Source organism: Panthera onca, chromosome B1, assembly GCF_046562875.1.
Source record: "Panthera onca isolate mPanOnc1 chromosome B1, mPanOnc1 haplotype 2, whole genome shotgun sequence".
Taxonomy (NCBI): Eukaryota; Metazoa; Chordata; class Mammalia; order Carnivora; family Felidae; genus Panthera; species Panthera onca.
The window spans coordinates 51,200,949-51,213,756 of record NC_138342.1 but is presented as its reverse complement, the minus strand read 5'-3'; positions in this window follow the sequence as shown (position 1 = coordinate 51,213,756).

The window sequence follows — 12,808 nt, the reverse complement described above, 5'->3', positions numbered from 1 at the left end:
CATTCTGTCATTTCCAGGGGCTGTTAGGCTGCTGCTTTTCACAGTTGCCATGAGACTGCTGTTGTTCAAGGCTAACACAGATCTGAAGAGAGTGGGGTACTACTGAAGCAAATTCAAGTGATACAAAGTTCTCTGTTCTTCCTAGGAGTCAGACACATTTCTCAAAGAAACACTCCTCAGATTGCTTAAAGACTTTAATTAACTTGCATAGTTCTGAAAATGTTGATTTTGACAGTTTTCACTTTTTTTCCAGTGTTCTCACTGCTTTCATGGAAGAGTGGCTTTACAGAGTCCCTTACTCTATCACTCCAGAAATGCCTTTGTACACCCCAAGTTTTAAATATGGTCATTAAAATAATGCATTCTATTAAACACTACATTATGTATAGTATAACTAAGAACTGAATATGTTTTCATTCTTTTAAAAATGTTTTTTTTTCTTCTCTGATGGAAAAAAATGTTTTTTACTATATAATTTATGCCTAGAAAAAAAACAAATCCAATATGTTTATCATGTGTATTTGTTATATTAAGATTACTCAATTGTAATATAGAAAATAGAGACACTATGAATAGAATCAAGTGGCTTATAGAATATATTTAAAACAGGTAAAATAAATACCTCATATGTGTTATGAACTTCGGGGAAATAAAAGAAGTGTACACAAGCACTCATGAAAATGTTTAGGGATGAGACACTAAACATTCCCAAAGGCTGAAATTAGCCATTTATTTGTAATGTCCACTCACGATGCATGTACTTTCTGCTCTAAACATGTAGATAAAAGCAATAGCTGCTTAGCAGATCATCTGTGAGTTATGGTTATTGACAAAGAGTATTTTTCCTGCTTAAACCTTCTGTTCACTCATTATTTCTGTTTATTCACGGATTCCACTTGTACAAGGCTTCCATTGCCTTCTCATTACATTCTTTGTGACTTTTAGCTTTTTGCTCCACTAAAAACTTAAGTAAATGACTAATCCATATCTTGTTTTGGTATTCAAGAGAAGAAAGTATAGTTGATTCCATTAATCACAGTCATCAGTATTTGGATAGACATTTAGTGCAGGACTTCTCAAAGTCTTTCCTGATCTGGAAAGAATTAAGGAGTGTAATTGTTGGGACAAGCACTGGGTGTTATACGTAAGTGATGAATAAAAAACAAAAAACAAAAATCAAAAAACAAAACAGAAAAAAAAACAAAGAATCAACTACTTCACACTGAAATTAGTTCCAGAAGCTGGGGATAGGAGAGGTATGCTGGTGGACATCAAGCAACTCAGTTGTGATCAGTGGACAGGATCAAAAGTCTACGGATCAAATAAGTCTGGCAGGCGACTTCCTGTCATAGTATCCTTACAAGTCATGTCACAATTGCGGATTTTAATATTTCTTCCTTTCCTGTATTCTCATCAGAATGTCATCAATGGACAAGCTCATCTGATAGCCACTATATTCTGATAAAATTTGGGATTTTATAGGTAAATATCTCTTCTCAGAGAATTCCCATCCATATATTGTTTTGGGTAAACATGTGCCAGGTAAACCTGCAGGAGCTTTGGAAGGCAGAAGTGAAGCAACAACCCTATTAAAAAGATATGTACAGTCACCGGATTCTGTTGCAGCCCATTAACTGTTTGATGAAATGCTAGTTCACTCTGTTAGTGTGCAGCAGCATCTGGGTCCACAGCCTCTCCAGGATCCCCCATGTTCTTCATTTTCTCCAACTCCTGGACCATCTGCATATTTAGTTCATGATGAAAGTGTCCAGCCTCTGTATTACCAATGTTGGTAACCTAGAAGCAGGGGGACACCAACACAGTGTCTAGCTTTTTCTTACAGGTTTCAACTTTTCCTTGTTCTCTCCACTACACATCCACATTTCCTTTCCAATTGTCTGCTTTTCTGAATTCACACCTAGCCAGAGGAAAAGGAAAATATATTCAACTCGTTGGCACAATTGTGCCAAATTGAGTTTAATTTGAAATTAAACTCAAATTCCTATCAAATTCCATATTCCACACCTTTGTATAGTTGTTGTTCTTTATATGGGTAGAATATTTCATTCAAGTAGATCTCCCTTTGTTCTATTGGTGTACTGCCTTAAGGTTACACTATGATCCTTAAGGTTATACTAAATTTACACTAGCAGAAATTTGTTAGCTTCACTTCCATATGGTAACTCAACTCCTCTCTTTTTTTTTGGCAAGCCTACTACTACCAATCAACTACCTTATGAAAACTGAAAGCTATCCTAAAAAACATAGCAAGGGGGATGTTTTAAGCAGCAAAATCAATACGTAATAAGGATTAAAATAGTCTATAGCTTGGGGGCACCTGGGTGGCTGAGTCAGTAGAGCTTCTGACTGGCTCAGGTCATGAGCTCCTTGTATGTGAGTTCAAGCCCCACATCAGGCTCACTGCTGTCAGCACAGAGCCTGCTGCAGATCCTCTGTCGCCCTTTTTCCCTGCCACTCTCCCACTTGTGCTCTCTGTCTTTCAAAAATAAATAAAAACATTTAAAAACAGGCTAAAGTTGAAGAGTGCCTAAATTACAATAAATTCTGTAATACCATCATCTACGAAATTCTTTAGGAAAAATTACAATTTATTTCCCTCACAACTGTTCTTTGAGGTTTGCTGAAAGCTTGCACTAGCTTGTAAGTGCCTCTTGCATGTATCTCTTTTCAATTCTCCTTTCAGTAGTGCCCTTTGGCCACAAAATTGGCATACAAATCAAGGTCTTCCAACCAAGAGCCAAGTTTCAGGCGTTTACCAGCATGCCACATCAGGTACATATCATTGCTATGTACACATCTTAAAATTAAAAGGTACCGTATTTATTTATTTTTCTCAGTATAAAACCATGTGCTAGAAGAAACACTACAATAGGTGTGATTTTTCACCACAGTCTTGTTTTTTCCAGTAAGGATACATTTTTGCAAAAAGAATGAAGGATGAAGAGACAAGGTTTTATGATTACTACTTTTGGGGAGGTAGTTTCTCAAAAAAAAAAAAACAAGTTTAGGAAGCTTGTGTGGATAATAGAGATATAAACTGGAAAAGTGATTGCAAGAATATTTTGTGTAAATCGATCCTAAAGTTTTTCAAATCACAAATCACTAGATCATAAGTTTTTCTTGTGATGCTCAAGTTATCCCCTTTCTAGTTCGATTAGTTAGCACCTTATAATTTACCACCTGCTATTTAAATGCTTCTTATATACATACATTTTACATTTTTATCTCGTTGAAATGAAATGTATTCATAAACACAAATTTGAGTTCCTACATTTGTAAATAGGCAGAAAAAAATGATATGGAGATTGATAAAATTCTTTAAAATAATAGATTTCTTTGACTCAGAATCCACTAGAATAAGATATTTCAGTTAAATCTATCAGTGAAATGCCCTCCTCTTTCCCATAAAAAAATAAGGTATAATTTGTAAAGTTTAATCAGCATTATTTTTCATTGAATTTCCAATTAAATTTGTATTTGATGGAGGATCTCTGAATGTATTTCAGAGAAAAACTCAAGCAAGAATACAAAATGAATTTATTAGCTTATACTTTATATTGGTTTAGAAAGCATTGCATGGACTAACATAATTTGGGTTTTAGAATTATTTTACTTTTTATTTATTTTATTAAGTTTATTTGTTCATTTTGAGAGAGAGAGAGAGAGAGAGAGAGAGAGAGAGAGAGCACCCACACATGACTGAGGGGACTTGATCTCAGGAACCTAAGATCATTACCTGAGCAGAGATCAAGAGTCAGGTGCTTAACCAACCGAGCCACCCACGCATCTCTGGAATTATTTTACTTTTTTAAAAAAAGCACCTTACACCTGCAATTAAGATAAAAAGATAGGATAGCAGAAGCACATATAAGAAAGAGTACATATTGTAGCTCTAAAATAGTCTAATTGGTAACTATGTTAAATTAGCAAAACACTTTTCTTCTGCACTAAGAAAATACACGTTAAGGAACTTGAAATTGACTTTGTATAAATTGCCTTTTGTTTTTTGTGTTTGTTTCTACAGGAAAACTGTGTTAGCTTCATGTAGCTATGCTTTTTAAGACATAAATTTGTCTCAGTGGATGACTACCTTTCAGCCTAAAGTGAGCAAATGAAATAAGTAAAGATATATTTGAGGTTGAAATATTTGATTTGTGTGTGAATAGTATTCACAAGAAGTCAAATTAGCTATTTAACTCTTTTTCTGTGGAGGTTATTGCCAAAAAGCATGGATAAAGTCCCAAAGGAAAGGTCAATTAGCTGCAAACTCTTCAACATTATCCAATTTACAACAGACATCATTTTTTTTTTTTTTTTTTTTTTTTTTTTTAGAATGCTGGTAGAACAAGCAAGAGCAAAATGGACCTTCATGGCAAAATGTATCCTTCCATGTGCACTTCACAGAGGCAGGTCTCAATAAAACACAGTAGTGGCAAGAAACAGGTATTGTTGGAGTTACATGCAGAGTATCTGCCAAAATAGAATGAAATGAAGTTGAACTAGTCAGAAAAGAATTCCTGAACTTAGTACAAAATCTTCTATGGAAAAGATTTATAGATTATACATGATTTGCTGCTGTGATCTTCTAGTGCAGGATAATATGGCATGTGAAATTTTACATTACATGAGTGTTCTAATTCTGACATCACTCTGCAATCAGTTTTCCCATAGAATATAATAGTTTTCACATAGAATATAATGAGTTCAATATCTCTGGTCACAATCCCTTGGTAGTAGAAAATTTAGCACTCTTCTGAAATTTTAAACAAAAGGGGGTAATTCTTCATTCTGATGATGATCTATGGTAAATCCTAATCATTTGCATACTAATAGGAAGACATCATTAGATATGGGCAAAAAAGCAGAATATTAATGGATTAATACCATTGGAAATGTGACCGGGGCACTTGATTCTGTGAGAGGTTTTGCAGCTCCTGTCCTTCAGACACAAGGATGACAGAGGAAGCTGCTGTTGTGGAGTTGGCAGGCCTGATGTTCCTGGAGATCCTGGGGTCTCAGATTTCAGAGGCCAATTGTTTCCTTATGCAAAGCAGCCTAATTTGCGCAGGAAGAAACGGCATTCCAATGACTTGACCTAGATGGAGCTCTGGCACTGGTTAGGAAATAAATTTCCAGAACCAAGATACTTAAGCAGATGACTAAACTTTTGCGCAATTTGTAGAATAAAAAAAAAAAAGAGAGAGAGAGAGAGAGAGAGAAAGAGATACAGTAATGCCCCTTTATCCAAGTGGGATATGTTCCAAGAACAACAGTGGATGCCACAAACTACAGTTAAACCCTATACATACTGTATTTTTCCTATTCATACACAGCTATCATAAATTTTAATTATAAATCAGGCAGAGTAAGAAATTAACAATAGCTAATAATAAAGTAGAACAATTATAATAATATGCTGTAATAAAAGTTAGGTATATGTGGTCTAAGAATCTTATTGTACTGTACTCACTCTTCTTTGGATGATGCGAGGTGGTAAAATGCTTACAGACGACACGAAGGAAGGTGAATGAGGTAGGCAGCATTAAGCTACTATTGACCTTCTCTTCTGACTATACTTCAGAAGGAGGATCATCTGCTTCCAGACCATAGTTGACTGTCAGTAACAGAAATTCACATGCATGAATCAATCAAGAAACCTTGAAGGGGCGTCTGGGTGGCTCCATGAGTTAAGCTTCGGACTGATGATTTGGGCTCAGGTCTTACTCTCACTGCTGGTGAGATAGAACTCCGTGTTGGGGTCTGCAGTGACAGCCCAGACCCTGCTAGGGATTCTCTTCCCACGTGCATGAACTTTCTCTCTTTTGCTCTCTGAAAATAAAGAAACATTAAAAAAAAAAAAAATGAAAATCAGTATATAAGTAAGTCCCAAACTGAAATCTTCTTTTGAAAGTAATTGGATAATCTATCATTATTTTCTCACAGGGACCCAGTAATACTTATTATGTAATTGGGTCCGTAGACTTAGTGAAGGTTTTTTATAGGAGATCTTTACTGTGAAATATTGTATAACTGAAAATCCGGCTGCTTAATGTCATTTTAATTACAAATAGATACAAATTGCCTCTTTATGAGAAAACGTGGAAAAAATCTAATAAAAATATCTTGTTTGCTCCATTGCCTGACATTAAAAGGAAATACCTATATAAAGCACACAGCATGAACACTAGACATTCTATTCTATCATTTACGTCATTAAGGGTATTTTCTATTTTCTTAACTAAATTACTTTTTCCCCTTATGACCACCACTTTAATACTAATACTATTCTGATATTTCCTACAGAAAGTTTAATTCATTTGTCATATATGTATCACTTTAATTTAAAACCATAGCATTTAAAAGTCTATGTTTTAAACAATAAATATGTTGAAGGGACTGCTGTGTTATAAAACCAACCTAACTGTATGTATTTGTGAAGTAATGTTTCTGTAAAGTGATTACCCTGAGAAAATCAGCTTATTACGAATGAAAGTAAAACACAGTGACTAAGCTGCTAAATTATTTTTAATGTTTAAGTAAAATTTCTTTTTCTTTTTTTTTCTATTTTTTGCTATTTATTCTTCAGGTATGAGTTAGACTTGGTTCATTTTTAAAGTATTTGCCCACCTTATTAACTTTCCATGCTATTTAGACCTTCCACGTTTGGCCTCCAGCCTACCTCTTCACTTCAGCCCCAGGTGGGCTGTTTCCTTTGTTTCTTTCTACCCTAAAGCCTTGTTACATGCAGGTCCCATTTATTCTAGCCAGTTTCTACTCATTGCCTCTCTCAGTATGAGCAGCCTTTACCAGCACCATTTCCTGGTGGCAGAGTTACCCTGAAAGCAGGAACAGGACTGCTCTGCTCAGGTTTCTATCACTTGTATTCTAGAATGTTCCAGGTACTCAATTATGTGCTGACTTATCTGAAGGGGCAGTTATGATCGAATGCAGCTTGGACCATTAGCAGTTTCTAATCTTCGAAGAGGCACTCCTTTGCCTCTGATTCGACCACCTCCATTACACTTATCTCCCTAAAATTTCCCCGGACTCTACAAGAAGCAGCATTTAAAAGGGTTTGATGTAAAATGAGGCAGGGCAGGACTGTGACAGGCCATGTGCAGGATGAAGTTATGATGCAAGAACACATAGTAATAAGCAGAAGGAGTAGATAGGAAAATAAAACTGAGCAGATGCACAGAGAGAAGTTGTGTTATGAGGTAAGCCTTACAGGCTGGATCGTAGAACAGTCTCAGATCAGAACAGCTTTGGAAATCCAGGCCTATGGTGTATATTAGAGAGAGAGAGAGAGAGAGAGTGTGTGTTTAATACCTTGTTTTGGAATTAAAATGAAGCATTTTATAATATATCTGGTCATTGCCTTATTTCCCTGACAAAAACAAAACAAAAACAAAGACAAAATCTAGACTGTAGTGGCTTGCCAAGATAGCATAGCTATTCAGGGTGCCTTGGTGGCTCAGTTGGTTAAGCATCAGGCTTTGCACAGGTCATGATCTTATAGTCCTTGAGTTCAAGCCCCGTGTCAGGCTCTATGCTGACAGTTTAAAATCTGGAGTCTGCTTTGGATTCTGTCTGTCTCTCTCTTTCTCTCTCTGCCCTTCCCCTGCACAAGTTCTGTTTCTCTCTCTCAAAAATAAATAAAACATTAAAAAAAAAAGATAGCACAGCTATCCTGTTTACAGAATCAGGTATATACCAACATGAGGTTTTTATTTTTATTCTTATTGTTATTTAATAAGTTGCCATGTTGTGACTGTGTTTGCTTGCTCCTTTATTCCTTTTTTCTTTATCTTTTCTTATAAAATAGCTTGATGTTTTAATTCTGGTCTCAATTTCCTTAGTAGCTTTTTCCTGAGGTCTATAATCATGAACTCTCAACTTCATTTCTTATGTAACTCTGTCCAGCGACTTGTACTTTTGACAGTGCTTTTACTGAATCTGTAGTTTGGAACTACATTAGTTTTATTGATAATGGAGTTTGAGTTTTTGTTAGTTCCTGCCCTTTGTTTTCAATGATCTCTGGGATGAAAAGTGGGAAAATGCTCCTTCATCACTATCTGCAAAGCACAGGTGGAGGTTTCTTTTTAAAATATAAAACATGTCATTCCTCAGCTTGGAAGTCTCCAAGAGCTTCCTCACATTCTCAGAATAAAACAAAAACTTCTAAAACTTCTTAGTCACTTTAGAATTAGGAAACCTCGTCTTATAGATCGGAGTCCAGCGAATTTAAAATTCTTTGTATTCAAATAACACCACCCTATTCTCACCTTAGGTCCTATGATTTTGTTCTTTCCTATTCCTAAAGCACACATTGCCCAGCTACTTCTCAAACATTCAGATCTTTCAAATCTTTTGTGGGAGAAGATTTCTTGACAATGCCCTTCCTTGTGTCAGAATGCCTCCTCTCTAAATCATAATGCCCTTCCCTCTCTAAATATAGAATGCTTCCTCTCTAAATCATCATGTCCACTCATTTCTTTCCCAGCACTTTTCAGTTCAATGTATTTGCTTGTTTCCAGACTTTTTAGTTACACAAGATGAGAATGTAATCTACGTGGGGTTGAGCCATTTCTGCTTTATTCACTACCACATTCCTGGTACCTAGAGTGCATAGCAGGCAGGCAATAAATACCTTTTGCATAAATTAATTGAAAAGTATAATGTATTAAAGAATTTTCAGCTGAAAATTAAAAACATCAATGTGCATATTAACTTGATCATAATGTTTTATATATTGGCATTAAAAGAAGATTCCATCTCTTCATCATCTTTTGGAGAACCTAATTTCAGACATGGATAAAAGCATGTAATAGAACAAATGGGAAGTGGTGTGTGTGTGTGTGTGTGTGTGTGTGTTTGTGTGTGTGTCTGTGTGTGCATGCATAAAATTTTTACCTTAGGGATATCAACATGAATTAATATTAACTATATCTTTGGAAATGAGGTAGGTAATCTAGTAAATACAAGATGTCAGCAGCAGAAGAATGTACCAGGGGAGAAAAAAATGTAGGAAAATAATATTTTTATGATTACCTTATTTTATGCTGTTAAAGGCTGAATTGTGTCCTCTCAAAATGATATGCTGAAATCCTAACCTCCAGTACCTTAGAATCTGATGTTATTTGGCAAAAGAGTCTTTGCAGATGTAGTCATATTAAGATTAGGTCATTAGATGGGCCCTAATCCAATGACTGGTGTCCTTATAAAAATGAGAAATGTGGACACAGATTGGTACAAGCACAGAGGGAGGAAAGCTCTGACTTCTAGCCAAACTGTAAGACAATATTTATTTTTTTTTCTTTTGAGAGAGAGAGAACATGAGTGAGGGAGAGGGGCAGAGAGACAGAGGGAGAGAGAATCATAAGCAGGCTCTATGCTCAGGATGGACCCCGACACAGGGCTGGATCCCACAACCCTAGGATCATGCCCTGAGCCGAAATCCAGAGTTGGATGCTCAACTGACTGAGCCAGCCAGGTGCCCCTGTAAGATAATAAATTTCTAAGCCACCTAATTTGTAGTGCTTTGTTATGGTAGCCCTAGGAAATGAACACAAATGCCAAGAAAAAATGAACAAAAATTAATTCATGTAATTCCAAATTTTGCACACCACAAGATCATACCAAATATCAAGTAACTACTTGGAACTTGTAAAAAAAAAAAAAAAACAAACAAAACAAGAAAACAAAAAAACAAAAAACATCTCCAGCAATCAGAAATAAAACTGCTTTCTCAGAAACAGAGATACTCTAAAACAGAATTGCCTTTATTAATAGGTAGTGAAACAACAGTTTTCAAAATTCTTTTCATTCCATAACACAACGTACCTGTGTATATTAATCCCCACCCCCACTTCCATCCAATACTTAGCATTACCAAAATGCTTAAGAAATGCAGTGTTTTTATATTCTGCACATCTTTTGGTATTCTCAGGATTACGTATGTTTCCAAATTCAGGAGGACTCTACTTCTAGAGCCTTACATTTCATGAAGTAAAACTAAATATTCATATGTGCTATTTTATTTCCAGAAAAATATGTTTGGTGATGGAAATAATGGGGTTTCTTTGGTATAAATTACTAGAATTTAGCGAGGACATTTCAAAAAACAGCATTTTGATGTTAAGAATAACAAGAGACCAACACCAACAAAAAAAGGATTGTAGAAGAATAAAATCAGCACTTAGATCTTGTCAATTTGATAGTCATTAGAAATAAGGGAGGCTAATTTACACAAATTGCCAATCTGGGTGCTAAAAACAGAATATCCTAGGTAAAACTAATTTGGAAAAGAAGCATGTCTAAATACCATTGTTCTTTAAATTTAACTAAATCTACCTAAAGAAAGTGGAGATTCTCTGACAGAGTGCCTGACAAGAAAATAGGTGGAAAACTCTTCCAACATCAGCTACCATCAACACATCTACAAAAGTAGATCAGTATTTTGAGAGTAATATTAGGTATTCATAAGCAATAATGTTGAATCATTAAATAAAATCCTCTTTGTAATTTGCTGATAGCATTATTGATGCATAAGAATGTTAAAATTATACATTGTAATGATGTAGCTTAAAAACAAAATAATTTTTTTCTTAAAAAATTATAAGCTTCTTAGTTCCATTTATTGACTTTATAAACAAAGAATATTTAAAATGTCCCTTTTTAAAAGTTTCCATGAAAATGTTCATCATAATGATTTAACCTAACTGGCCAAACATTCCTAGGATGATAGGAATAAGTTTAACCTCCAACAAACAAACAAACAATAAAACACTATAATTTGTATACTTAATGTAAATCTTAATATTGGGTGGCAGCTGAAGATCAAACATCAGTGCATTTCAACACTAAATCCAATTCATTTGAATTTTACTTTATTTTAAAATGTATCTTCCTTTCCTTTCCATTATTCATTCCTCTTATTATTACCATCTTAAAGTGTGTGTGTGTGTGTGTGTGTGTGCGCGCGCGCGCGCGCGCGCGCGCGCGCGCATGTGGCACAAACCTCAGCCTTCAAATATAACTACTATGACAAGTTTGCTGTTTATAGAGCAAATATGGATATTGAGCAAAGGATAACTGAGTTACAGGACACAGAGATGTTCTTTATTTACTGAACATACTGGTGCACGGGTGTGAAAAAATAAATAGGAGGGTTTTTTTTCCAAAAAGTATATGTTTTATTGCAATGAAGACAGAATACAGAAGAAATAGTGAAAAAGTAAAATCTCTTCAACTTCATTGATAATAACAAAAATGCAAGGCTCTATTTTGGTAATTGGCGTCACTGCAATAATTTCCTGCCAATTATCAAGTGGCTAGTCATCTGGTTAGTCATCCATCAATCCATCTATCCATTCATATCTACATTCATATAGAATATTGACTATAATCTTGAAAGAGCATTAATTTACCACAGCTGTTTTTGCTTAATATTGGCTTTCTCTTTCAATCATGAGTCTATCATTTATTTTCTCTGTTGGGTATGATGGCATAATCTCATATATTAAGATTCAAATACATAGATATGGCAAATTTAGCTTAAAATTAACTTTAACATGTGAGACCACTCTACTCAACATTGGAATAGTTATTTACTATTTCTTACTAATTTTTTTCAAAATTTCATAAACAGTCTTAATTGGAAGAGATTTTTTTATAATAAATTTCTGTTAGTACTTTTGCACTTTTCTTATTACTTGGTGGTTTTTTCACAAATGTTTATGTTTTCTTAAAATGTGACATTTTCCTCCCTTTAAGACCCCTAATAGTGGTGATTTACTCAAGGGTTAGAAATAATGACCATGATCTATATCATTGATATAGATCGTATACATACACATATACATGGATATCTATATACATGGATAAGGAAACAAAAAAAGATAACAGCAAAGAGACAAAGGATGCATTAAAATGTATCTGTAGCTCTTAATTTTTAAATATTTATTTTATATCTTATTCATATATTAATGAATCAGTTTCTAAACAAACTATATGTATTCAGGATAATGACATAGGCAGGAACGAATACACTTTATACCTCATGACCTAATTCTTATTTCTGTGTCAAATAATGCAGCAAAGTTAAGTGCAATTCTGAATTCCTTAAAAGTGTAAATAACTGCACAAGTGTTATATCAAAATTGAGTGGTATGAATACATTTACAGAGAGTGTGTTTACTAGTTGATGAATAGTGATACAGTAAGAGGATGGCGGGAACATCTATGAAAAAATGAAATACCACGATTGTGTGCCAAGAAAAGCAAACACCGAGGCATTCTGTTACATTAATAGAAAAACATGGCTCCTACTCTGGTACCTTTTCAAGCATCTAAATAAAACATTTGTCTAAAGGAATGATAAAGTCTGTTGAAAAGGCCTTAAACAACACCACTTTGCTAGTCACATTTTTCTTAACAAACTTTTTCTAACTATTTCAAAAAAGCACAAGGGAAAATTTTCAATTCAAATAGAAGCCAGCAATTTGCTAGAATGAATATTGTTTACTTAACAATGTATGAATTTCAAGCTTTTCCTAGTTTGTTAAAAACTATCTCTCCTCTTGTCTTTGCAATATAGTGTCTTCAAAATTGCTTCTCATTGCATATTATGTTCCAATACTGTGAATAAGACATCAAATACCTACACAATTGTTGTCAAATGAAAATAGCAAACCCTTTTTAGTGATCATAAGCATATCCACAGCTGTTAAGTGACTTTAAATATTGCCAGTTTATAGTGTTCACATCACAAATTGCTGATAGCCAG